Source organism: Lactuca saligna, chromosome 6 (assembly GCF_052625555.1).
Source record: "Lactuca saligna cultivar CGN05327 chromosome 6, ASM5262555v1, whole genome shotgun sequence".
NCBI classification, from domain to species: Eukaryota; Viridiplantae; Streptophyta; class Magnoliopsida; order Asterales; family Asteraceae; genus Lactuca; species Lactuca saligna.
In genome coordinates, this window is record NC_136422.1 from 117,030,758 (window position 1) to 117,058,551 (window position 27,794).

Sequence of the window (27,794 nt, forward strand, 5' to 3'; positions counted from 1 at the left end):
ACACTTCCTAAGTGTACATGCAACCCTAATAACCTTGGATCTATGTTTGTCTAATTGTCATGCAAAGTTGAATTCCAAGGTTATATTCCTATCTAGCATACATGGGGAACAATTTTAACATAAAGTGTAGATAGAATAACTTACCTTGTTGTTGCTTGTGTTCCTTGAAACCTTGTGAGCCTAGCACCCCAAGTGTGATGCCTCAAATGCTTCACACAACACCAAATGCTCTTGGAAGAACTTATGAGAGAATACTCACTTCTTCAAAATCGGCCAAGCCCTCTTGATTCTTAGTGTAGCCGATTTGGGAGGAGATCATGTTACTTATATAGTGTTGACACATCTAGGGTTAAACCCTAATGTGTCATGACTCTTCATTTCCATGACCCATGGGTTTGTAACTCCCATGGAGTATCCATGGAGCATCCTATGGGTGGAACCCAACTTGATGATCCATGGAGCCTTTTAGCCCACTATACAAGATATGGATGATTTACTTAATCAACCCATATATTTAATTAGTTATCTTTTGATCACTTAATTAATTCTAAATTAATTCTTGATCAAACTAATCAAATAATATTATTAATATATTAGAACTTATAATATATTAATAATCTCCAAGTGTTATTTCTCTCATTTAGTCTATCCAATTGCATGGTGCCATGCAACCCAAATGGACCATGCCGGGTCGGGTCAAGTACATACCAGAAATAGTTATGGACTTAGACACCTTATCCAACAGTTTGTTCATAAGGACTCTCCCTAAGGATCATCGCCTATATCGCATAGACAGTATTGATTCAGGGATTACTCCCTCAATATGTTCCCAACAAGGGTTAGGGAATAATCGCATGAATACGTAGTAACAACATCGCTTGAACTCATAATTTATAGTAAGGATTAGAGTATCATCACATGAATACACAGTCACAACATCACCTAGACTCGCAATTATCACCTATAGGTTATAAGTCTGCTGGTGTTTCCACGGGTTGTCTAGAATAGTCTATGGTCGCCATCTATACTCTAGTAGATGACTACATCTCCAAATTTTTGGACAAGGTTATGGTATCTTTCATCCTACATCACCGACTCATCATCACCTATCCATCACCTAATTATCATCACCTTCCTATCAACACCTATTTCTCATCATTTTATTTCATCACATACCAACTATTTCATCTACCCATGTTTTATCCCAACATATTTGTAGATATAAAATAAATATATATTTAAATCATTTAAAACATGTATAAAATCATTCATCCATCATAGACAACAAGTATTCAGAAAATATGCACAGATAGCACGTAATTTATATAAAATACTTCATATCTATGTGTAAGATAAAAGGGACCATGCACTCACTTTTTAAAGTGATGATTCCAAACTCAGACACCGCTTTGTTATCTTAAAACAATCTTCATCGACAAAACCTAGTATCAATACCACTAGGGTTTAGTTTAAACGTTAACCGCGACTAATTAACAGTGTAGCTATTATTACTATTATATAAGCATTAAATAACACTCAATATAATGCGTAATAATATACCAAATAATTATTTTAAGGTCCTAATAATGTTACTATAATTAAATAAAAGGAATATTAAATATAGTATAGTCGTAGCTCACTTACGATGGGTTTTTATTAAAAACCGGGCTTCGCTGGAGCAGCGTTTCCGAGCTGAAAGCTTTTCCTTGCAGAGCCGTTGGGCGCTTCGGGGATTTCTTCTCATGCTAGGGGGGTTCCCTAGACTTGGTAGGGGTCTAGGGAGGTTAGAGAGAGAAAGAAAGGCTTATGGTGTGAAGAAATTATGAAGACTTCATCTCTTATTTATAGGAATTTCATGGTAAAGTTGTCTCCAAGCTTCGTCCGTATTCGTCACGTACGATCTCCATTTTCTACGTTCATTATATCCACGCATTGGTATTTACGAGTACTACAACTTTCATTTAGACCCCGTCGGCTAATTCTCATTCTATCTCGGATTTACAAAACTGTATCCAATTCGCCGTGCTTGAAAAGTAGAGACTAAGCTTCGTCCATAACATACACATACAAGCACTGTTTTTGACATTATTTCTATCCACGCGTAGGTAAAAGTAAAATCTACAACTTGTCTTTTTACTCCGTTGGCTAATTCTCGACCGATCTTAAAGTTAACAGTAGGAGGTGATTACACTGTTAAATGTCCGGATAAAATTTATAACTTTTACATACGGACTCCGTTTTCATCTGTTTTTTTATCCCTAAGTTCCTATTAATGAGATATTAAACTCTCATTTAGTTCATGTATGCCAAAAACCGGTCGAACTAAAATTCGAGTTTTGGGCCATGCATTGCTATGCCAAATCTTAGAAAAATCATAACTTCGTCATATGAAGTCAGATTTGGACGTTTTTTTATGGACACTCTTGGTTTAACATTTTCTACGAGTTTTGTTTAGATCGCTAAGGATAAAAGTCACTCTATCGTAAATTCACTATGTCACACCCCAAAACCGGAACGGCGGAAACGTTCTGGGGTGGATGACGTCATGTCAAGTATCACAACACATGCATTATAGTAATCAAAGTACAACAAAACATTGCATTAATAGTAATAGTTTTACAAGGTTTCATTACAACGATTTAAAGTAATACAAGTAATAGAATAAATACAGCATGGTACTAGCTATCTTCATCAACAGCTCCGGGGATGTACCTGTGTAATGCTAACCTGAGAATACAAGTTATTTAAAAAGCGAGTATCAGCATTTTTTACAAATGCTGGTGAGATCATAAGTATTTAGTGACATTTAGTCAAATAACTTTATAAAGCAGTAGTTTAAGTGTTTTCAGTGTATTAGTGTTCTTTCCAGAAAATCCTATATTTTCTTTAACAAAAGCAGCCTTCTACCAAGACTGGTCAGTGTAATATGGTAAAAGAAGTTTCCCTTAATTGCTATTATTATCAAAATACTGAATTTGATTTTTAAAGAAAGAAAGAGGCATCAGGGAATAACATATGCCTCAGCAGTGAGGACTGCTGGCTAAGGCAAAAGAATCATAGACTCCAGGGGAATATCGAACTAACGTCACGCCTGGTTCAGTCTAACAAATGGAGACACAGACCACAGAAGGTACCAAATGAAAGGTACAGCTGGTAAGGTCTAAAACAGTGAACACAGACCGAAGATGATACCAAATGAAAGGTACATCTCGCAAGGTTAAAACAGTGAAGACAGACCGCAGACGATACCAATGGACGGTACATCTTGCAAGGTCAAAACAGTGAAGACAGACCACAGACGATACCAATGGAAGGTACATCTTGCAACATCAAAACAGTGAAGACAGACCACAGACGATACCAATGGAAGGTACATCTCGCAAGGTCAAAACAGTGAAGACAAACCGCAGACGATACCAAATGAAAGGTACATCTTGCAAGGTCAAAACAGTGAAGACAGACCGCAGACGATACCAAATGAAAGGTACATCTTGTAAGGTCAAAAACAGAGATAACAGTGTGACTCTGTAAATGAATCACCAGTATACAGTGTAGATTGCTGGTGAAATACTGTTACCTTAAAGCCATGAATTATAAGGTAACCCAGGATACTCGTAACCATACTAACCGACACTAGAGTACCAATCGCCCTATAAGCGTCTATATAATGTGACATTTGTCACCCCTTGGCTTGGTGAGCCGTGGACTGTAGCTAGCAGTCAAGGTGTGGGGGTGTCAATCCCGTATAGGCCTATACACACAATGTCCGCTCTCCCTACAGGAGACTCTGGTTACCAACTAGACGACGGAGAAGGCCGCGTCCCGAAGATGCATCCCAAATAGAGGATAGTGTGTTACTAGGAGGGAGTGGGTTTCTAATGTAAGTGTAGACTAGAGGTATAGACTCTTAACTGAATTGACGGAAGAAAACTCGTACGTTTATGCTCGTGTACATAATATATAACTAATGAATCGAACGACCTTCAGATGGACATCCGATCCCACCAGACTACATCTCAAAGAAGAAAGGAAATAGGGCGAAAAAGCCTTCCTAAGTCCTTCAATCATTATTTATATGCATCTATACAAGCATAAACATACATCTAACTACGCTTGAGTGTGTATCAAGTGGTATCATTCGGTGAAGTATAAGTGTACATTGGAACATCCGAGTCGTGAAGTATAAGTGTACAGTGTGGGATAATCGAATTGTGAAGTATAAGTGCACCAAGTATAAGTGTATCACGAACTAGAGACGACAATAAGTGAAGTAAGAACATCTATCAAGTATAAGTGGAGTAAAGTCGTTATCAAGTATAAGTGAAGAAGAATCGTATCACTAAGTAAGAGCGTGAATAAGTATAAGCGTCATCAAGTATACGCGACTATAAGTATAAGTGAAAGCGTTACCGAGTCGGAGTATACAATAAGAATAAGTGAAGCAACAGTATTTAATAAGTAAAAGTATACATCTAAAAGGGAAATCTTTAATGAAAAGCCTTTATGTACAGAGAAAATCACAAATTGTATTCTTTTGTAAAATATGTTTAAAAACCCTAGAGGATCCTTCATAAACCAATTTAGAATGAATTTGGATAAATAAGTATAAGTAAAAGTTATGAAATAATTAAAAATTCATTATAGTGTCCCACTCGGTAAAACAGTGTAAAGTGGTAAAATCTTGTGCATGCGGGTTATCAATCTCATGTGATTGACCTGATAACTAGCATGTTTAACTTGTATTCCCCCCTTATAAAACAGTTAAAAGCATTTAAAAAGGTTCATTCAGGGGTATGAACTCACCTAGTGTAAGTAGGTTCGACGAGAGTGATGTTTGGGCGTTCGGTGCCACGTAAGGACTCGAACACACTCAATGACCTATTTAACATATGATATCATATGTTCACATACAATTAGTATATTTAATACTAATTAAATAGATATACGCGATCAAAGGAGCGGAAAACACTTTTGGCTAAGTGTTTGGGTGTCCTGGGTAGCGTTTAAGGGTGCTAAGGGTCTCCTATCAGTTGTGGAACTTTGTTAAACTCAAATATCAAGTGTGTGAATGGGTTTAAAGCATTAACATGGACCATTTTGGAGTTTACGGCCTAACACAAGGGAGTTTACGGCCGTAAACTCCCAAGGTCATATTCTTGGGTGTTTTATGCTTCTAGCTTGCTCATTGATTTATTCTAAGCACTTTTCCCAAAAGGCATGAGTGGGTTTGAGGCCTCTAAGGGCTTGATCTATGAGTTTACGACCAAGGAACCACTCCTAAAGGAGTTTACAGCCGTAAACTCTAATCCTTATAGTTTTGGGAAGTTTAAAGCCCCTAATGCGTTTCTAGTGATTTTTAATGAAGTATGATGCTATTTTGAAGGATTAAAACCATCATTTGAGTGGGTTTTGGGGAGTTTATGGCCTAGATAAATGCTTGGGCCGTAAACTCCAAGTCATGCCTCATTTCCTTGTGTTTAAGCCTTTAAATCCTTCCTAGTATTTTATGGTAAATGTCTAAGGTCATTTGGGGGACAAAAACCAACATTTTGGCTTAGTTTGGGGAGTTTACGGCCTAAGCATGTGCTTGGGCAGTAAACTCATTTTTGTCCTTCATTTTGATGTGTTTAAGTGATCTAAACCCAAAGGAATAAGCCCTTAATTTATGTGTTAGGACCTAGTGTGGTTTGGGAGTGTTTTTGGGGCCTTTTAACAAGATTTTGAGGTGTTTACGACCTAAGCTTGTGCTTGGGCCGTAAACTCTCTTTTAACCCCCAAATCCATGAGTTTTAATGTTTAAACACTCCTAGGCTAATACCTCTATTTATTTCCAAGCCATTAGGGACATGTTTGGGTAATTTTGGCCTTGATTTGGGTGTTTACGGCCTAAGGAGGTGCTTAGGCCATAAACTCATTTTCCATAGCTTCTTAGTCCGATTTTTGGGCTATAATCATGATTCAATATGTTTAGAATAAGCTAGGGTAAGCGGACTTACAATTTGGAAGCGTTTGGTTGCGGATTCGGGGCTAAAACGAGTCTAGAGAGAGAGTGTAAAAAGTCTCTAATGGACTCCACTCACCCTTACATAGGGTTTTGACTCGCGGCTCAGTGGAATTCTACCTGATACTGCTGTTAAACGGGGCTTTTGGTCGCACCCGATTTAGTGGTCGTAATAATAAACTAATATTTTCCAAGTAAATGGAAATATGTGTTATGTATTTTTTTTTCTTTTATCACAACTTAACGGCATATACACATACAGCATTGAAATGTTTATTAAACTTGACGACTTCTCATTAACGGAACTTTTGATCAGTGGAATATTCCGTTAACGGTAACGGAGAAATGTTGCGGGGCAACTTGGGTTGTCACACACTATTTGCGCTTCCCGGTGTCGTGGCGGTTCCGTCTTGAAACTTCGATGGGTCATAACTTATTTGTTATAACTCAGATTTCGGCGTTCTTTATTTCTACGGAACCCTTGAGACATGTTATACAACTTGGTTAAGATTACTTATTCTAAATAATCTATTGTTGAAAATTCGTTTTGAACCCTCATTATCTCTAAATTGAATAGCCCGGATCTACGGGCGTTACAAACCTTAAATTCACAAACTGGTTTTAAGGTAGTAAGTGTTGAGTAGTTATTTTTATAACATTACTGAATACCTTCATTTTACCATTACATTCATATTGTGATCTTCTCACATAAAACGTAATGCAAACTACTTTCTAGTAAAGATAGTCTTAAACTTGGGAAAACTTACAAAAGACAAACAATGCAGTCGAGTCTCAGTACATTCATTTAGAAAGGGGCCTATAATGCTAACTTTATGCTTCCTTAGTGCATACAATAGGGAAATATATTAATCGACTCCTGTAGACAGTAGAGTGTGTGCTTTCCGCTTCATTTCCTGTTCCTTGTTTGATTGTAGGGTAAGAGCAGATGCGTCCAGTCTACTATCTATCCGATCTTATGTATATATATATATATATATATGCCGAGTAATCATAAGGAGTACCAGGTATGGGTCAGGTCATAGTATACAAATTCAATACACCGTTTTTCTAGTACAAAAACATACTTTTCGGATAGAATATTCAGTATCATAACTAGAAACTTATCAATAAAAGGGTTTAATCCATTATATTAAGCTAGTATAATTTAAAAGACCTTTAGTGGTTAATCCCATAATACCTTAATTTATACATTAGGGTTATATATAATTAATACCTGATAAATAGTTGGATGTGCTTTCCGCCTTACTTCCTGTACCTTGTTTGGTTGTGGGTTTAGGGCAGATTCACATAATCGATTTTTGGTTTACTCTAAATTGTATATAACTTGTATCCATTTAGTACTCATATAAGGAATTGTAGAGTCATTTTTACTTTCATTCATCATATCAGGAATTATAGGCTTTTCTGGAGGAACAGGCGAACTAAAAGAACTTACAACATACTTTACATCACTAAAATACTTATGAACTCACTAGCTTAAATGTTGATCTACTCTTTCAAAATAACTTATATTCTCAGGAAACTAGTAGACAAGTACACACATTGGGATTCAGAAGATGGAGCATAGTAGCTTCATGTCTTTTTTTGTTATTTGATTTTTGGATTCAATCTTTTGTGAATCACTACTTTATAAACACTTTAATATTAATACAATGGTTGTTTGTTAGTATGATTAATATGATACATGTGTTGTGATACTAAACATGATGTCGTCCAACCCCGAACGTTACCATCGTTCCGGTTTAGAGGTGCGACAGGAAAATAAGACTAATTCCTTGTTCACATGTATATGTGAGTCAAGTGAAGGATTAAGGGATCAGTTACACTTGAGTGTGCACTGGTCAAGTCCACCACAAAGAACGATATGACTATTTGTTATGATTTACTAAAAGTTTTAGTAAATATGGTTATCCTTACAAGTTTAAGTATAATTTTGAAACATTAAAAAAGTTTCAATGTTTGGCAAGACGAATGAGAAGAATCAAATTAGGCAGAAAGATAAAAGTTTCTCCAATATGAAAAGATGGGAGAGTACTTTAGTATCATGTTTTATGATTATCTCAGTGATTATGAAACCATATCACAATTGATCCTTTAATAACATCTTAGTGCATTCGTGTGACTAAGAAGATTAATCGTGAATTGTTGAAATGGTTAAATCAAAAGATGAATCATACTTCGTTCCAAAATCGAGTCTTAGAGTAATACTCCAAGATTGTAACTTGAGGGACATAATCTTCAGAAGGTTTATAACACTTTTCAAATGTAGAGTAAAATGTTTTCTCACTCTTGTACATTTGAAATTGGTAAGTTGTGATATTTTGGATAAAACAAAGACCAACAGAGGCCAATTGTGTTAAGTGTTTGTCTTGATAAGAATCCACAATAACTCTTGAATATTTGTTTTGTCAAGGAATGATTCTTGACAAGAGAGTCTTATATGTCAAGAGGATAGTGGGAGTCTTAAAGGTCTTGCAAGTTTCAACAACTAATCAAGGTTGATACCCATTATTTATCACTAGCACACGACTTGAGATTTGTAGCCTATCGTATTGACATATTCTTCTTTTTGTGCCCATTCCAGTTAAAGTTAACTATGAATGTGAGTTCTATGAGTTCTTAATTGTTTGCATAACTACTTGGAAACAATAGTAGGCCATTGTGCTGCCCGATGGCAAGAAATTAAGATTGATCAAGTTCAGTCCATATTTGTCACTAACATTGTCTTGTGGTTATGATTATGACAAATTTACATGGATAAGAACACATAGACCATAGAAATCTAAGTGTCATAACGTTTCTCTTCGATTCATGAAAATGATGGTGAGGAAAAGATTTCCCTAATTAGATTTTATGTAGATAGAAATTGTGATATTTGCATTCTCAATGTCGTTAATGGAGCGTATGTGGTTAACCGGCACACTAACATGGACTTGTGAGAAATGGAAAAGGTCTATACAATTGAGACTATGATTACGTCATCCCTTTTCATTGTTCTAAAAATTGCTTAGACACACATGTGAGCTATCTAAGCAAAGGTGTATGATTTTGATAAAGTAATATCAAAGCATCTCATATCAGAAATTTGAGCTTTGTAAAGAAAGTCAATAAAGTATTGATTTGTAGAATTCCAATTGATTTCTAAGTACATGTCAAAGCTAGTGGGAGTATAAGTGCTATGCTAATAATTATCATTTTCGTAGGAGCATGATTATTATGTTAGTGTTGCAAGTTAGCAATGTTAATTATAGAAAACAAAAGTTTGAATTGTGAAAAGTTGTTTTTCTATAATTAAGGGAGAGGAAATTATACTTCAGTTCAATTCTAAAAGCTTAGTTTAAGATTTTGAATAATCTTTAGTCAAGGATATATATATATATATATATATATATATATATATATATATATATATATATATATATATGCGAAAAGTGAATATGTGGCTGTCATGTATGTAATATTAGGTATAGAACCATTAAAATTGTCTTCATTTTGATTAAAAAACACAATTTTTTTTTCTTTGTTAACTTCTTCATATTGCTTTTGAGCTCATTTTATTCCTGATTTCATAATTTTTCTCCAACATCTATGTATTTCGAATGTGTTGTTTTTACTAGACCTCTAGTAGGCTTTATAACTTTCTTTGACACCTACCATATATATACGTGCATGGTTCTTTTTAATGTGTTATGGGACGAAGTTTATTGGTTTTTAATGAACAATTTTAATCTTTCACTATAACTCTCTATATTAAATTTGAATATGAAGATTTATAGGTAGTTGATAATGTATTTTTATACATGGTTTGTGGTGCAAAATAAAATATTTAAAACTCCATAAAATATGTACAAAGCCTATTATCTACTCCAATAGTGAATATAAGAAAGATGGTAGAGAGATTTGATTGCATTTTGTTCAAACTATGTAGTTTTTGATTGTTCTATACCTAATGTTAGGTATATAACAGCCACATATTCCCTAAGCCCTATATATATATATATATATATATATATATATATATATATATATATATATATATATATATATATATATATATATATATTGCGTTCTCAAAATTCGATTATGATTATGCCATCCCTCTTCATAGTCGAATTATGAAAACATGGCAAATAAAATAAAAAATATTGTAGCAAAAGACTGGTCTAGGATCATGTCTTTATATGAGACATAATGAATCATCTCCCATATGCTTCAGTTATAATACTTATCATTTCTAAATTTTCCAAATGTCTGGAGCATTAAAAAGGGAAAAAGTACTCGAACTGGATATGACTAAAGTTATTAAGCAATTGTCGGGGACAATCTGAGGTTTACCAAAGATTGGTTGCTCATAGACAACTGGGAGTATAGTGTTAATTTTGAAAGGACAATATTGAAATATTTAGAAAAGAGGCAACTCTTGTTCTGAAGTGATAGTCAAAATGGGAATGTTGACATGTTTCCATAGGAGGAAGATATTCATTAAACATGTGTAAGATTAGAAAAACTTAATGCAAGAAGGATGTTCAAAGGAATGTACTTTGAATTTGAGACTTCTTTTCCGTGGAATTCCTCTCCATTGGAATACTTTGTAATGTGTGTTGCCGAGTCTTTATGACTTCTGTGCATAGTCATTACAAGAGGATCAATGCATACAAGCTTAGAATCTAACAGATTTTGGTAAATGGAAAAGAATATTGTATTCTTACATTTACGAAAAGGATTTGGATTGTGAAATGAGCATCCTTGGAATCATGTTCAATTGGTCTATTTCTCAAAGTAAGTATCATAGACAAACATAGTGTGTATACTTGGAGTATGGCATAACTATTGTTTAGACAAACATAGTGTGCATGCTTGGAACATGAAATGACTATTGTTTTGATTCAAGTATAAAGTTGATTATTCGAAGCATACACAATGAATAATGAGTGATCAATATGGTCTTTAAATAAAATGTGTTTTATTTACTCTCAAAGGTGCATGGGGCTATATAGGATTTGTATTATTCTTGTGTTTCACTTTGCATGTTTTGACTTCCTGAATAACTAGGTTATTAAAATTCTCCACAGTCAATCATATGTTGCAAGTAGATATGAATCAAGACTGTCATGAATTTTTCTTGTAGGTGTCTAAGGTGTCGGACATAGAAAAAGTTGCTACAACATTCATGAGTGCTTCTAGAATGAGATTCGAGTATTGGATTAAACCCACGCTCATTTGAATCACTTCATGGATTTTATCACGAGTTATCATGAGAGGATAATATCTTATATTCTTCAAACCAAGACATATGAGTTGTTGCATATGAGTTGGTTGTGCAATGATTGTACAAAAACGCATCAGTAACTCGATGTTATAAAACATACCTTTGTGTATGATTCAACAAGTAATAGGACAAGCATATGAGTCGAAGTTTATACATTCCTTTTACCCTTGTAGGGATAAAAGTGATATCTATGGGCCCCTTGATGATTTAGTGATGACAAACGTAAGTGCTCGGCCGGGCCTGGACTAATTTGATTTGTTCAATTAATAAGTCGTCATAAATCGGAAATCGAGAAACAACATATAGACAGAGAGAATGATTGTAATCCATGTCTCAGTTCATATGTTATCTAGAATAGAGAAATGTATGATCACTTATCTAATGGATGCGTCATTGATTTGGTCAGAGTACGACAATTGCTTTTAAGAGCTACAATTGCTAGTCGGGTTGCAGAGTCATTCGCAATAATAGTTTTAGACTTATCCAAGTGGGAGACTGTTGGATTAGTGTCTAAGTCCATATCTATAATTCGTATGTACTTGACTCGATTTGGCATGGTCTATTTGGGTTGCATGACATCAAAACAATTTGGATAGACTTTGGTGAGAAAAGGATATTTATGATTTGTTAATATATTATAAGCTTTAATATATAAATATGAAACAGTATTATTTAATTACTATTGATCAAGAATTAATTTGGAAATAATTTTGTGATCTAAAGAGACTAATTAAATATATGGGGATTGATTGTGTAAATCATTCATTCTTATATATGTGGGCTTATTATCCATAGTTGTTGATGTTGGGCTAAACCCATGGATACTCCATGGAGGTTTTAACCAATGGAGCATGAAGGATATGGAAATACATGATTTACATGGAGTAACTCTAATAGCCACAATATATAAAGACCCCATAGCTCAAGAAATCGGCCCTAAGGGTTTCATATGAGAGGGCTAGCCGATTTTGTGCATTAGGACTTTTCTATCAAGTTATTCCAAGTTGTTGTTGGTGTTCTGTGAACCATTTGAGGTGTCACACTTGGGGCACTTGGCTCTAAAGCTCCATGGAATCAAGCTACAACAAATAGGTATGTTATCCTAACTAGTATTTTGTATTGTTTATGTCAAATTGCATGCTAGTTATAGGTTAATGCCTTGTAAACCATTTGCATGTATAATTAGTGAAAACATAGATCCAAGGTATTTAGAGTTGTATGTACACCATAGGATGTTGGAGTATACTAAAACCCAACACTATTCGCATCTGGAATAATCCTCTGCAACATTCGAAAACCAAACAAATCGCACTTCGCTATCACATTATTAAAAATCATGTTGAGGATGGCAACATTAAAGTTTATTTTTTAAAGACAACATATCAACTTCCAGATATCTTTACTAAACCTTTAGACGGAAATACTTATCTAAGGATTTTTCCGGTCATATGAATGATTGATACGAATGCAGTTCCAAATGGGACTTTATTATAAAGTCACACCGTGTCGACATATCGTTGAATGGTCCAGATGTTACTATTCACAATTCAACGTTCAACATGCTTCTCTTTTGATTTTCCTCTGAACGATTCAGGCATTGCCTCATTACTCAAAGCATCAACTCTATATGTCGGTACTTTTCATTTTGCTTTTCTGATAGATTTGATTCTTCCTATTTTCCTTAGATTTTTTTCTTTTCTTTTCAAAAATATAAATACCAAAAAGATTTTTTTTTTCTTTTCTAATAAAAAATTCCAAAGAGAGTTTTTTTTGTTAATTTCTTTTCAAAAACAAAAATACCAAAAATAATTTTTTTTTTGTTTTTTTCAATTCAAAAACAAAAATCCAAAAATATTTTTTTGTTTGTTGTTCTTGTGGATAACAACGTTTGGTGTAGCTCGCTATCAAAATATACTGGGGGAACTTGCATTGCAGCTTTAGGGAAAGGTATGACTTTGACACTTTGCACTAGTTACGTGTCCTTAGAAGCATGCTACAATATGCTGACCCAAGCCTCCTAGACTTAATGTGTTTTGAAACCTTAATGGATCAATCATCATGAGGATTCCTTCCCAATCAGGCTATATTCACATTAGTCAATGAGCTACCTTACTCTTCTCATGTTGAGTTAACAATTTCCTGCTTGGTCCACATATAGTAGAGGTACATTTCGTTTCTTAATCCAATCTTTTCATCATAAAATTCTTTCACGATCACACACTATCACATATACCCAAGAGATATCTGGTTCAAACCAACCAGGATTTAGGTATCTACAAAGTCTATCTTTATGATCCTGATTCATGAGACCATGATGATGGTGAAACCCATAATTTCGAAATCTTTAAGGAATTAATGATGAACTTCATGTTCAAGATTTTCACAAAACAATTGTTTCAGTACCATATTTCGATATTCAAAATCATATTCTTTCGAAATGAGTGGTCTTGATAAAATGATTTAACCCAAGGCATTTTTGCACAACAAGATCCAGCGCATCAACTTTTTTTAATATGATTTTTGTCTGAATATCTGTTTTAACTTTAGGTACTTATACATTTTTCGCGAATCCTACTAGTCACTGACTACACTGGTAAAACAAGTAATTTTGTTTACAATTACTCACACTTATTTTGAGTTAAGATATGTAACAAATTTTTTCCTACCAACAAAGCCTTGAAAAAGAAGCCATTTGATACTCATTGATGAGTATTCACTTGTAATTCATAGGAAAACACACAAGCTGTTTGATATTTCTGTTGATGTAGAACGAATCGATCTTTGCCTGGGATCTAACGGTTTTTATGTTGATTTTCAATTGACCTAACAAATCTAAAAAAAATTATCTTGATCTTATCTCATTCTTTGGTACACTTAATTACAATTGAAATCTTTATGGTTCTGAGTAGTACCAACTTAGGTTGATGATTTTGAAAGGTCTGGTATATGACTTCGCTTCGCAACCCAGAAGCAAAAGAGCTCAACCTCCATGCTGAAGGTTCTCTGACGCTTCTTATCTAATTAGGGCACACAACATGAAAGATTGATGTGACAGTTTGGTTGCTTCAGGATTTTCAAGGAAAAATGCTCATCACTTTTCTAACGTGGCTACTTTTATGGCTATAGGCCCGATTTTCAAGGCATCGCGTTTCATGAGTTTAATGCATAACTGCTTTGTATTCAAACTTTGGTTTACATATAAAAGGTTTTTGGGTGATCTAATTCAAACTTTACACACTCAAGTTAAAGATTTCCCAAATATGCTTTCCTTATATGCACTGTTCTCTGAAAAACCTTCAGCGCTTACAATGGCAGCTACAAATGTGAACATTGATCCTTCCCAAACCACTGATGAGGCTACATCACAACCGCTGTTGAAGATTTAAAGCACGAATTACAGGGTTTAACCACATGTGGATGCTTATCTTGAAGAACCGAAGATGCCTATGGTTGCCTTGAATCATTTTGTATTATCTACTGTTATGTTAGCATCTTTCTCTATTCCGATGACATGGTTATTGCTTGCTGCCTCTACTACTGTGTTTAACAAGAAAACCAAGGTGGTTAGTTTTCAATTGACCAATGAAAAGAAGTAGAAGTTGTCCAAGAAGTAGTTTTCCCAAATCTTGAACATTCCTAATGTCGAACCTTTTCATGAGGTTACGAAGGAACAGGTTTTTTATATGTTCAACGAGATGGGTCATGAACCACCATTTACCTACATGCATGACTTCAAGAAATCATCTCCACCTTGAATCTGGAACTTTCTTTTTGGCATCTTCATTCGAGGCTTGACAGGACACAATTTTGGTTTGGATAAAGCAGAACTGGAGGTTTATGCTATATTCGCAAGATTATATTATGATTTACAGGTTGATTATGCAAGCTAACTATGGCAAGAGTTTGGAAATAGCATTGCTAACGCCAAAGTGGGTAATGGAGTCTCATGTGATCGTTATTGGAGACTAATAATGAAGTATGTTTACGAAAAGGAAGGGATCTTGGTACTTGTTGATGATCCTAAACCTGAGTTAAGAATATATCAACATCCAAAGACTTTGGAGGATGAATAGGAAGTTTTTCCTAGAGTTGAGCGGATCCCTAATGCAATGCCTCACAAAGTGGATCCTGCTGATCCAGTTCTTATTGCTTATCTTCAAACAATCAATCCTTCGATTTAGACTGTAGTTTTGTTGGCGAAAGGGGTTACAGGAAATGTGAAAAAATGGAAAACCTTCGAAGAAAGGTACTCAGGGTAGTTCATCAAAGCCTACTTATGCGTTCAAACAAAGAAGGTTACTACGGCTAGTATGTCAAAGCCTGGCTCTGTTCCTATTCAACAAGAAGTCCTTAAGCCTACTCATGAAGAAACTTCTCAACCAGCGAAGGAGGTCATGCCTTCCAAATATGGGTTTTTTAAAATATTGAAGAAAATGGCTCACAGGCCTCATCATTCACCAAAAAGGCCTACTATCAAAGACGTTTCTGATAAATCTCCATCTTCTACCAAGAGTATTTCTTTTTCCAAGAGGATTCGAAAGACTCAAATCACTCGCAAGGGTGTTACCATTCATGAGATTCTAGCTCCTATTTCTCCAGCCTCTAAGAAATGAAGGGCTCATGAAATGGTGAAGAAGCTTAAGAAGAAGTAGAAAAACATTAAAGAACCACTGGAGGAGGTTGTTTTTGAAACAGATGTCGATGCCAATCGTAAATCTCAATCTCCATTTCAACTTGTTGATACAGGTTTTTCGTCACCACACAGGGACTCTCCAGTCAAGTCGATTTTCGATGCGACTGGCACTATTGATGGCAAACAGGAAACATTTCATGTAGACACAACCACCAATCTGCGTGATCATTCGTAAATATCTATCCCTGAGCAGACTTCGGTCATACCACCCAAAGTTTCACAAGCCAAGTCCAATATGGAGGAGGTAAGAACTTCAAGCATCAGTGCGAACATATTTGATATGGACGTAAATGTCATTGAGGGTGATTGGGTATCGACTTCTCAAGCCCAAGGTACTACATATTCAATCATATTCTCATCTACCTTCGAAACTTCTTGTATTGACACGAGTACTTCGTTACCAACATTTCATGCACCTATTTTTACTTCCGTACACTTACTTATCAAAAAATTATCAATAAACCAATCACATCTTTGTTTCCTTTGCAATCCACTAAGGTTAAACATCTATTCCTGATACTATAACAGAGGATGATGATGTGTGTGTTTCTTTTGCTGATCTTCATTTTAGTCCTAAAGAGGAGGATATACTAGATCATATGATAATGTATGGTAAGTATTTAATATCCTGAATCTAAAACTTAATTTGTTACTCAACCTTCAGGCTGATGTTGGAAGTCGAAAAAATGTCATTGGGATCGCGGTTGATGTGATGCTAAAGGCTCAAGAACTTCGACTGAAAACTATAATGGATCAGATGGACAAAAACAATGAACTTCAAGTGAAATTTCAATTCGGCTCCTTTAATCATGAAGTTAAGGATTTACGAGTTTTCAAGAGGGTTCAAGAAGATATAAACTTGAAGATCGAAGAACTTCAATAAGAAATGATGTAGGAGGTTGCGAAGGTTGATCATAACTATTATTATAGTGGTTTACGCAGTCACAAAGCTCCTTGAGTATCACACTTCTCTTCACTCTAAAGAGTTTGTACATCTACAAGGCGTATTAGCAGAAGTGAAGGAGAAGATTTTGAAACTTGCTATTCCTCCTACTTCAATAGTTTCTTAAAAGTCCATCTAAAAAAAAACTAATTCTTCGTTGGAGTCTCGACTGAAGGCTGATCTTGTTCCTTTACAAAATTTGGTGAATTTGATGCCTATGGTTGCCCTACCTGTTTCCACAGGGGTGCAAGGGGTGAAGCACACAAATTCTCACTACATTTCCAGTATCAACAAAAACTTCTTCTACAACCATGACTTTCAAACCTTTAAGTAAAGGAATTGTCATTGGATAATCTACTAGAGGGTCAACTTCGAAACCACCTCCATCAACAAAAGAATTGAAGTGAAAAGGAAAGGGTGTTTTGATAGAACCAACTGCCGAATAGAAAAAGTTGGTCGTGGAGCTAGAAATGGAAAAACAAAGAAAAATTATGAGTATTCTTTGACAAAGACAGAGCGATCCTCCTGGTCTTGATAAAGGTGATCCATCTAAACATTACAATTATGAAACAATTGAAGCTAATGTTTTCAGTGGGTTATGCATGAGTTTTCTAAAGTTCCCAAAAAGAGCTTTGATATCGAAAATTTAGATTTCTATCAACCAAACTTCCCTATCAACGAAATGATGTTCATTTCTTCATAACATCAAATTCTATATAAGTTTGAAGACAAAGAAGAGTTTAAAAGGCTGAAGCTCAGGTTCCACACAGTTCTTGGAAAAAGAGAAGTAGACATCTGGTCCTTGGTAAAAATAGTGAAAGTTCTGAATATCTTGAAGCATGTCTTATTCGAAGGGGTATTATAGAATTTCAGATTTCATGTTGTTTGAGCCAACAATGTGGCTTTCGATTTCTCAGTAACATATTTTCAGTTGATGAATCTCATCAATCTCATCAATGTTGCTAAGATTTTGAAGTATATACATGTTTCGAAGCTAGAATTGACCAAAAAAAAAAGATTTTCTACTTGGATTTGCTCACATAAAGTTGTTTATAGATAATCACTATGATTGAATTGCAATGATTAATATGGAGCTTGCACTAACAATGGGAAAACAAATCACTACCCGCACAGTCTTTATTGAAAGGTGCAAAGAACTTGAAGGATTACGATGATGGTGAAATTTGTTTGAAGCCCTTGGGAATTGTTTATGTTAGGAAGAATAAAAACAACAAAATTACAAAGTTCTTATTCAAGGTTGAAGATGTGGAAATATATATGAATTCTTAGTATACGAATTTACTGGTTCGTATGAATAATTGCAAGAAGAATTCATAAGGTGATAAAGTTGAGTTTTGTGAGTCGATCTTATGGTATATGAAAGTTTGGAAGGTCTTACGTAAAGCTGCTCAGATGATGATGAATTTGGATTCGACACTGTTTAGAAAGGGGGAGAATGTTGGGTTTAAAATAGTCGGAAGGTGTCGAAGCGTCCTATGTCTTTTTGTTAGTATCTAAGATAGTATCTTAAGGGTATATTGTAATGTCGAAGCATCAATGTATAAGCCCTTATGTATTTTTTGTATGCTTTTGTCATCCCTATAAATAAGGGTTTGATACTAGAGTTAGAGTACCTTTTGGAGTCTTCACTACATGTACTCTACATTTTCTCTATATCTTCCAAAAGCAATATATTGAGCCAAACATAAATTATTTATGATTATGTGTTCTTATTTGATTCATAATCTGATTTCATTTGATACATTCGGATCATAACATTTAGAATTCGATCGACACTTCTCTGATCAATTACCATGACTACCCATTTACTTATCAATTCTTCAAAAATATCCACAACAATAACTTGCATGTTAACTCGTAAGAAGTTTCTACTCTGGAAGGCATAAGTAGTACCAATTCTACGAGGGGTCAATCTTTTTGGCTACCTCAAAGGAACCGTAGCTATCCCTATAGCAAAGATCAGTGTTGGTACATGAGATGCGTCAAGGCAAGAAGAAAAGCGTGCATTTGAGTCATGGGTAATTCAAGACTAAGCGATACTTGGTGGCTTATTATCATCCACGACTGAAGAAGTGCGCTGTCAACTCATTCGTTGCACATATATGTCCAACCAATTATGGAACTTTCTCCAAACTATGTTTGCTGCCCAACACAAAGGTAACCATATCCATATATAACACCGATTTTTTTCAAAACAAAATTTTAAAATTTTGCAATTCATAATAAAATCAAAATGTATCTCGAATCATAAACAATCGTATCAAAATATAATATCCAAAAACATCTCCCCAGAATCTCAACAAAATACTCCAACAACATATACAATCAAGCTGGCGCCTTCCCACGATCCTCGTTGGTACCTGAAACACATTTCACACAACACGGTAAGCATAAATGGTTAGTGAGTTCCCCAAAATACCACATACAAGAGATACGCCACTCAAGGCTACAATATGACCCTCTGGTCGATGTGTCTCAGCGGAACCCTCCAGTTCCGTATCGTGGGGCCTTCCGACCCGATCTGTCTCATTGGACCCTCCGGCCCGGTCTATATCATTGCACCCTCCGGTCCGGTCTATATCACATAGCATACATATATCACAAACACATATACACAAATAGCACATAACATATAAGACCCTCCAGTCTGCTCATGGTTGCCACACTAGGTAATGTATAGTGAGAAGACTCACCTCAGATGTCTCGGTAAATCCTTCACTCTGTAGCAGTATTGTCTAGCCTCCGCCTAATCACATAAAGTAAGATACGCTCGTAAATATAACTCTCGAGACTAGAACCAACCCTCTCTTAGCATCCTCAGATGGGTAAAAGACCATTTTACCCCTCTCTTGACTTAAAGACCCAATTGTTGACCAATCCCTAAAACTCAACAAAGTCAACGGTTAAACTTTGACCTGACTCAGTGAGTCTACACGTGGACTCTACTCCTCCGATTATCTTTTGACTCACCGAGTGACTCACTTAACTCGGTGGGTCACTCTCTAGATTCACAGTTTCGGGACAACTCGACTCGACTCGTCGAGTCTGTTCATGACCTCGGCGAGTCCAATCCAAGCTCACTTCCAATGGCTTCCTGAGGTTAGATCTGATGCTCTACTTAATAGATATATCCTTTCTAGTCCCAATAATCATGAAAAATTTCGAAGCTTGATGCCCATGCAAAGGCTCCAAGGTTCTATTTTAAGAAATGACCTCTAATATGGCATCCTAAGTTCATATTCACCATCAATCCTCATAAAGCTCAAAGGAGCAAGGTCTTTGGACCTCTATCGATCCAGATCCAAGACCATAATACGAAAACGAACCATATTCTCAATCAAAACCATCTACAAAAGAGTCTAGAAAACCCTAACTCTATAAACAATCACCAAAACAGAAGATGGATCGAGATAATACCTCAAATAAGCACTCCTAAGCTTAGAATTCCTCCAAATAGGACCACCTTCTTCTTACTAAACCAAAGATAGAAAGATCAAATATGGCCTCTCCTCCTCACAAATGATTTAGCTCACTTAGGGTTTCTCTCAAGGGACTTGTAGCCACAATGGGAGGCTACGAGTGCCCTTAAATAGGCTCCAAAACCCAAGATTTAAGGTTTCAATTGCCAGTGCAGACTCGGCGAGTCATATGCCCGACTCGTCGAGTTTGGTCGCGAAGATTCGCAAAAACTTCCTCATCTACTCGACGAGTCGTGGCAACAACTCGTCGAGTCCCTCCTTTTCATTGAATAAATAAAGACAATTAAATCATACTCGAAACTCTGGATGTTACAATTCTCCGCCACTAGAATTAGACTTCGCCCTTGAGTCTTGTACTACAATCAGCTCGGGGTACTGCTCAATCATCTTCGACTCAACTTCCCACGTCAGCTCGGATCCTTTTCTGTGTTGCCGCTGGACCTGAACCGGAGGCACTTCCTTGTTCCTTAGAACCTTTACCCTCCGATCTCGAATCACAATCGTCTTCTCAATATAATTCAGACCCGTATCCACCTGGATATCCTCTAATGGAACCACTACCGACTCATCAGCGATACACTTCCTTAACTGGGACATGTAGAAGATATCGTGAATCTGGCTCAACTCTGCAGGCAGCTCTAAGTGGTATGCTACGGTGCCCACCCTGGCGGTCACCCTGAAAGGACCAATATATCGAGGCCCCAACTTGCCTCTCTTCTTGAATCGGATCACTCATTTCCAAGTAGATACCTTAAGGAGTATGAAGTCACCGACCTGGAACTCGAGATTTGACCGTTGTCTATCCGTATAACTTTTCTGACGGCTATGGGCCATCAGTAACCTCTGTCTGACCTTCTGAATCTACTCGGTCGTCTGAAGCACAATCTCGATACTACCGATCACACGTTGCCCTACCTTTACCTAACAAATGGGGGTTCGACACTTCCTCTAATACAACAGCTCAAAGGGTGGCATACCGATGCTCGAATGATGGCTGTTGTTATAAGAAAACTCAGCCAAGGGTAAGTACATGTCCCAACTTCCTCCAAAGTCCAATACACATGCCCAAAGCATGTCCTCAAGCGTCTAAATCGTCCGCTCGCTCTGCCCATCAGTCTGTGGGTGGTATGCGGTACTAAAATGTAACCTCGTACCCAATTCATCGTGAAACTTCTTCCAGAACCAGGAAGTGAAATGCACATCTCGATCTGAAACAATCGAGATCGGTACTCCATGTTGCGATACCACCTCTCTCACGTACAACTCTGCCAGCCTCTCCACAAAAGAGCTCTCACTAATAGCAAGGAAGTGAGCGTTCTTCGTCAACCTGTCCACAATAACCCAAATTGCATCGATACCCCTCGCAGTCTTCGGCAATTTGGTGATCAAAGCCATGGTAATTTGTTCCCATTTACACTCGGGAATCTCTAAAGGATGCACCTTACCATGTGGATGTTGGTGCTCGGCCATAACCCTGCGACAGGTCAATCATCTCTCAACGAACCGTGCAACATCTCTCCTCATACAGGGCCACCAATACTCTTTATTTAGGTCCAAATACATCTTAGTGGCCCTGCGATGGATCGAAAACTTCGATCTACGGGCCTCCTCCATCAAGATGGTGCGTGTTCCGCCCACAAACGGCACCCAAATCCGTACTTGGAAAGTCATAAATCCTTGGCTATCGGTGACGAACTCCGATACCTACCCGATAATCCGTTCCCTCTTACGGTTCTCTGGTCTCACGGCCTCAGCTTGGGCCCCCCGGATGGCGTCAAAAACTGGGGTCATCACTATCAGCCTCATACAAATATCCTATATCGAGGCGCCCTCTACCCTACGACTCAGGGCATCAGCTATAATGTTATCCTTGCCCGGATGGTACATGATCTCACGATCATAATCCTTCACCACATCCAACCATATCCTCTATCGCATGTTCAGATTGGGTTGATCCAATAAATACTTCAGGCTCCTGTGGTCTGTGTATATGGTACACCGAACCCCATACAGATAGTGACGCCAGATCTTGAGGGCGAACACCACTTCCCCCAATTCCAGATCGTGGGTGGGATACCTCATCTCATGAGGCTTCAGCTGCCTCGATGCATATGCTATCACATGCCCCTCTGCATAAGAAACGCTCCTAACCATGATATTGACGCTTCACAATACACCATGAAGTCCTCCATCCCCTCCGGAAGGGCTAACACCGGGTCTTCACATAGTCTCTGGCGAAGTGTCTGGAAGAAGGCCTGCTGCTCTGGGCCCCATGAAAAAGAAACACCCTGATAAATCTTCGATAGTAACCAACCAACCCTAGGAAACTCCTGATCTCGGTAGGTGACCTCGGCACCTCCCAACTCATCACTACCTCAATCCTGGCTGGATCAACCAATATCCCTTTCTGATTAACGAGGTGCCCTAGGAACTGGACCTCTTGTAACCAGAAATCACACTTGAAGAATTTGGCATAAAGCCTCTCCGATCTCAAAACTCAAAGGATCTCTCTCAAATGTTCCTCATGTTGCTCTCTGGATCTTAAATATACCAAAAGGTCATCAATGAACACGATCACCAAGCGATCCAACATCGGCATGTAGACTCTGTTCATGAGATCCATGAACACCATCGGTGCATTGGTGAGCCCGAAAGGCATCACCACGAACTCGTAATGCCCGTAACGAGTCCTGAGTGCTGTCTTTTGGATGTCCTCATCTCGCAGCCTCACCTAATGATATCCAGACCTCAAATTGATCTTGGAGAACCAATATGCTCCCTAAAACTGTTCGAACAAATCATCGATCCTTGGCCACGGATAACAGTTCTTGACCGTCAGTTTGTTCAATTCCCTGTAATTAATGGACATTCGGTGCGAGCCATCCTTTTTCATAACAAAAAGGATAGCTGCTCCCCACGGCGAACTGCTCGGCCGAATAAACCCCTACCCCAATAGCTCCTAAAGCTTTGAGGATAACGCCTGCATCTTTGGAGGCGCAAGGCGATAGGGGATAGGCGCAGCCCCCGGAACCAAATCAATACTGAACTCAACCTGCCTCTCGGGAGGCACACCCGGTAACGCCTCCGGAAATACATCCGGGAACTTATGTACTATCGGAAACTCATCAATTGACCTTGGTCTCTCTGAATCATCCCTCGTATCCATCACATACACTACAAACCCCTTACTACCCTACTGTAGACTTTGTCTCGCTCTAGCGGCTGAACAAAATGCTGACCCAGACCGCGTACCCTCGTCGTACACCGTAAGAACTCCCCCACTAGGGTCTCATATGGTCACCAGTTGTCTCTCGCAGTCGATAACCGCTCCAAATTTTCTGAACCGGTCCATGCCCACGATGACACAGACATCTCCCATCGCAATAGGAACTAAATCAATCGTAAAGTCAACGCCAAAAATTTCGAGCACAGACCCTCGGATCACCTCGGTGGCATACACCGCTTTCTCGTCAGCTATGGAAACTCTCAGGGGCCGACTCAACGCTTCTCGACTATTACTGATGTGCTGACTAAAAGCCAAAGATACAAAAGACCGACTCGCACCCGAGTTAAACAAATCGAAGGGAGGTACATAACTCACAACAAAAGTACCTATGCATATCATATAATAAGCACAATAACATAATCTCAGCATAAATAAATGAAAGAATACATACTACCCACGACTTCAGGTGTCGCGCGGAGCTCCTCCGCAGTCAACTGGAAGGCTCTCCCCTAGCCTTCGGTGCTTCAGCCTTCGCTGCCCAGGTCTCAGTAACTCTAGTAGCATGTGCAAATCCTTGCGCTGATCTCTAAAGCTGGGGGCACTCGGCCTTCTGATGGTCGGTTTGGTTGCAATGAAAACAATCCGAGAACCCCTTAGGGCAATCCCTCGCATAGTGACCTTCCTTCCCACACTAGTAACACACCCCCATCCTGCACACCCCATCATGGATCTTTCCGCACTTCCCACAAGTGCGGCCCTTTGGACCACTAGACCTCGAATCAGTGGGCTTCGCCCGCTTGGCGGCCGACTGCGACTGCGCCGATCATCGATCACCCCTCTGAGACTGCGTCTCCTCCCTCGCCTGAGTCTCTAGCTCGATCTCCCTCTTTCGAGCATTTTCCTAGAGCTCAGCAAATGTCTGGTAAGTCGAGTTCGCCACGAACTCACGGATATCCCTCCTTAGTATGCTTAGGTAATGGCTCATACGAGCCTGCTCGGTAGACACCTGCTCATGGCAAAACAACGCCCGCTCATGAAACATCCTTATAGTCACTGTCACCGACTTAATCCCCTGCTTGAGTGTCAGAAACTATTGGGCTAGACGTTACCTCTCAACTGGGGGAACATACTCATCATAGAACATCGCAGTAAACCTCTCCGAGGTCACTGCAGTAAGCTCTACCATCGAAAAATCCGCCGTCACAAACTTCCACCAGTCATTCACCCCCAAGCGAAGCTGGTTCAGCGCGAACGGAACCGTCAAGTGCTCCGGACACGAACAGGTATAGAAACATCCCTCGATTTTTGAAATCCACCTCATCCCAACGATCGGATCCTACGTACCATCAAACTCTAGTGGTTTAGTGTTTCTAAACTCTCGGTACAGCAACTAATCACCACCCTAAGGTCTTGCAGCAGCAATAGCTATAGTGGCTGCGGCAACAACATCATCAGTCAAAGCAGCATAACGCTCGTCAAATGTCTCAATTAATGTGGTCTTAATAGACCCAAACATCTCGGGAATCTCCACCCGAATAGCTACATCTACCTTTTCCTGAATGATCCTCCGAATTTCCTCATCACTGGTACACTCGATCACTAACCCAACTTGATTCTTTGGTTTCCTAAGGAATCTTACTCGAACTGATTACTGATTCGATGTTTCCAGTAGTACAGGCCCTATACTACCTTACACATCGTATCAGTACTCACTCACAGTCTTCTTCCTAGAATTCCAAATCACAAGCATACCACTAACAGGCTATACCCTAATCAGCCCTTACTCACTCACAAGTAGTGTCCTAGCAGCAGAAATCTCCTAGGCTAAGGCATCACAAATTAGGCCACTCTAGTCCTATCATGATTACCTAGCCTACTCAAGCATGTATAACTCATCACATAATATCTCATAATATAAAATGTAAGTGTACTTTGGGAAATTACCGTTTGGGCGCTTGCTGATTGTACACACTTCTTCTTTCCATCTCTTTCATATTCCTTTACTTTTAGAAAAACTGTTTGTTTTATAAAAAATTTCTCAAATGCTCAGTTTGATTTCAAATACACCCGAAGGTGAATCCGAATCCCTCAAACCAAAGCTCTGATACCAACTTGTAACACCGATTTTTTTCAAAACAAAATTTTCAAATTTTGCAATTAATAATAAAATCAAAATGTATCTCAAAACATAAACATCCATATCAAAATATAATACCCAAAAACATCTCCTCAGAATCTCATCAAAATACTCCAACAATGTGTATAATCAAGTTGGCGCCTTCCCGTGATCCTCGCTGGTACCTGAAACACATTTAACACAACACGGTAAGCATAAATGCTTAGTGAGTTCCCAAAAATACCACATACATCACATACGCCACTCAAGGCTACAATATGACCCTCAGGTCGATGTGTCTCAGCGGAACCCTCCAGTTCCGTATCGTGGGGCCTTCCGACCTGGTCTTTCTCGTTGGACCCTCCGGCCTGGTCTATATATTTGGACCCTCCGGTCCGATCTATATCATATAGCATACATATATCACAAACACATATACACAAATAGCACATAACATATAAGATCCTCCGGTCTACTCATGGTTACCACACTAGCTAATGTATAGTGAGAAGACTCACCTTAGATGTCTCGGTAAATCGCTGACTCGGTAGCAGTATAGTCTAGCCTCCGCCTAATAACATAAAGTAACATACGCTCATAAATAAAACTCTCGAGACTAGACCTAACCCTCTCTTAGCATCCTCATATGGGTAAAAGACCATTTTACCCCTCTCTTGACACAAAGACCCCATTGTTGACCAATCCTTAAAAGTCAACGGTCAACCTTTGACCTGACTTGTTGAGTGCACTTGGGCGACTCGACGAGTTTACACGTGGACTCTGCTCCTCTGATTCTCTTTTGACTCACCGAGTCACTCAGTTAACTCGGCGGGTCACTCTCTAGATTCAAAGTCTCGGGACAACTCGACTCGACTCGTCGAGTCTGTTCATGGACTCGGTGGGTCCAACCCATGCTCACTTCCAATTGCTTCCTGAGGTCAGATCTGATGCTCTACTCAGTAGATCTTTCCTTTATAGTCACAATAATCACGTAAAGTTCGAAGCTTGACGCCCGTGCAAAGGCTCCAAGGTTCTATTTGAAAAATGACCTATAATATGGCATCCTAAGTTCATATTCACCATCAATCCACATAAAGCTCAAAGGAGTAAGGTCTACAAAAGGGTCTAGAAAAACCTAACTCTATAAACAATCACCAAAACAGAATATGGATCGAGATTATACCTCAAATAAGAACTCCTGAGCTCAGAATTCCTCCAAATAGCACAATCTTCAGCCTCCTCTTGATCTTGATCACCTTCTTCTTGCTAAACCAAAGATAGAAAGATCAAATATGGCCTCTCCTCCTCACAAACAATTTAGCTCACGTAGGGTTTCTCTCAAGGAACTGGTAGCCGTAATGGGAGGCTATGAGTGCCCTTAAATAGGCTCCAAAATCCGGGATTTAGGGTTTCAATTGCCAGCGCAAACTCGGTGAGTTATATACCCGACTCATCGAGTCTGGTCGCGAAGATTCGCAAAAACTTCCTCATCTACTCGACGAGTCGTAGCACCAACTCGTCGAGTCCCTCCTTTTCCTTGAATAAATAAATACAATTAAATCATACCCAAAACTCTAGATGTTACAATTCTCCCCCACTAAAATTAGACTTCTCCCTCGAAGTCTTGCGCTACAAATAGCTCGGGCCCTACACCCTATTGGGAAGAAAACTCTTTCTTGGGACCTAATAGGCTGAAAACTTCTCCCTTGGGCCTTATTGGGCCGAAAAATTCTTTTGAGCCTTCCATTGGGCCGGAAACTCTTCTATTGGATCAAATAAAATGCAAAATCCCATATACTCATCAAAAACACAAATTCCTTATGGATATATGATGTTTTCTGCCACCCTACAAACCGAAACCCCCCTGAAAAGGTTGAAAACGGTTAACGCTTTAATAAAACAAAAAAAAAAGAGAAAATGTATTTGGAAAAGGGTGTGCCAGCTCACTTTTGTTCAACATATAACTGTTGAGTAGGATGATTTACTTCATGGACTCAGCGAGTTCACCAGTGGACTCGGCAATTC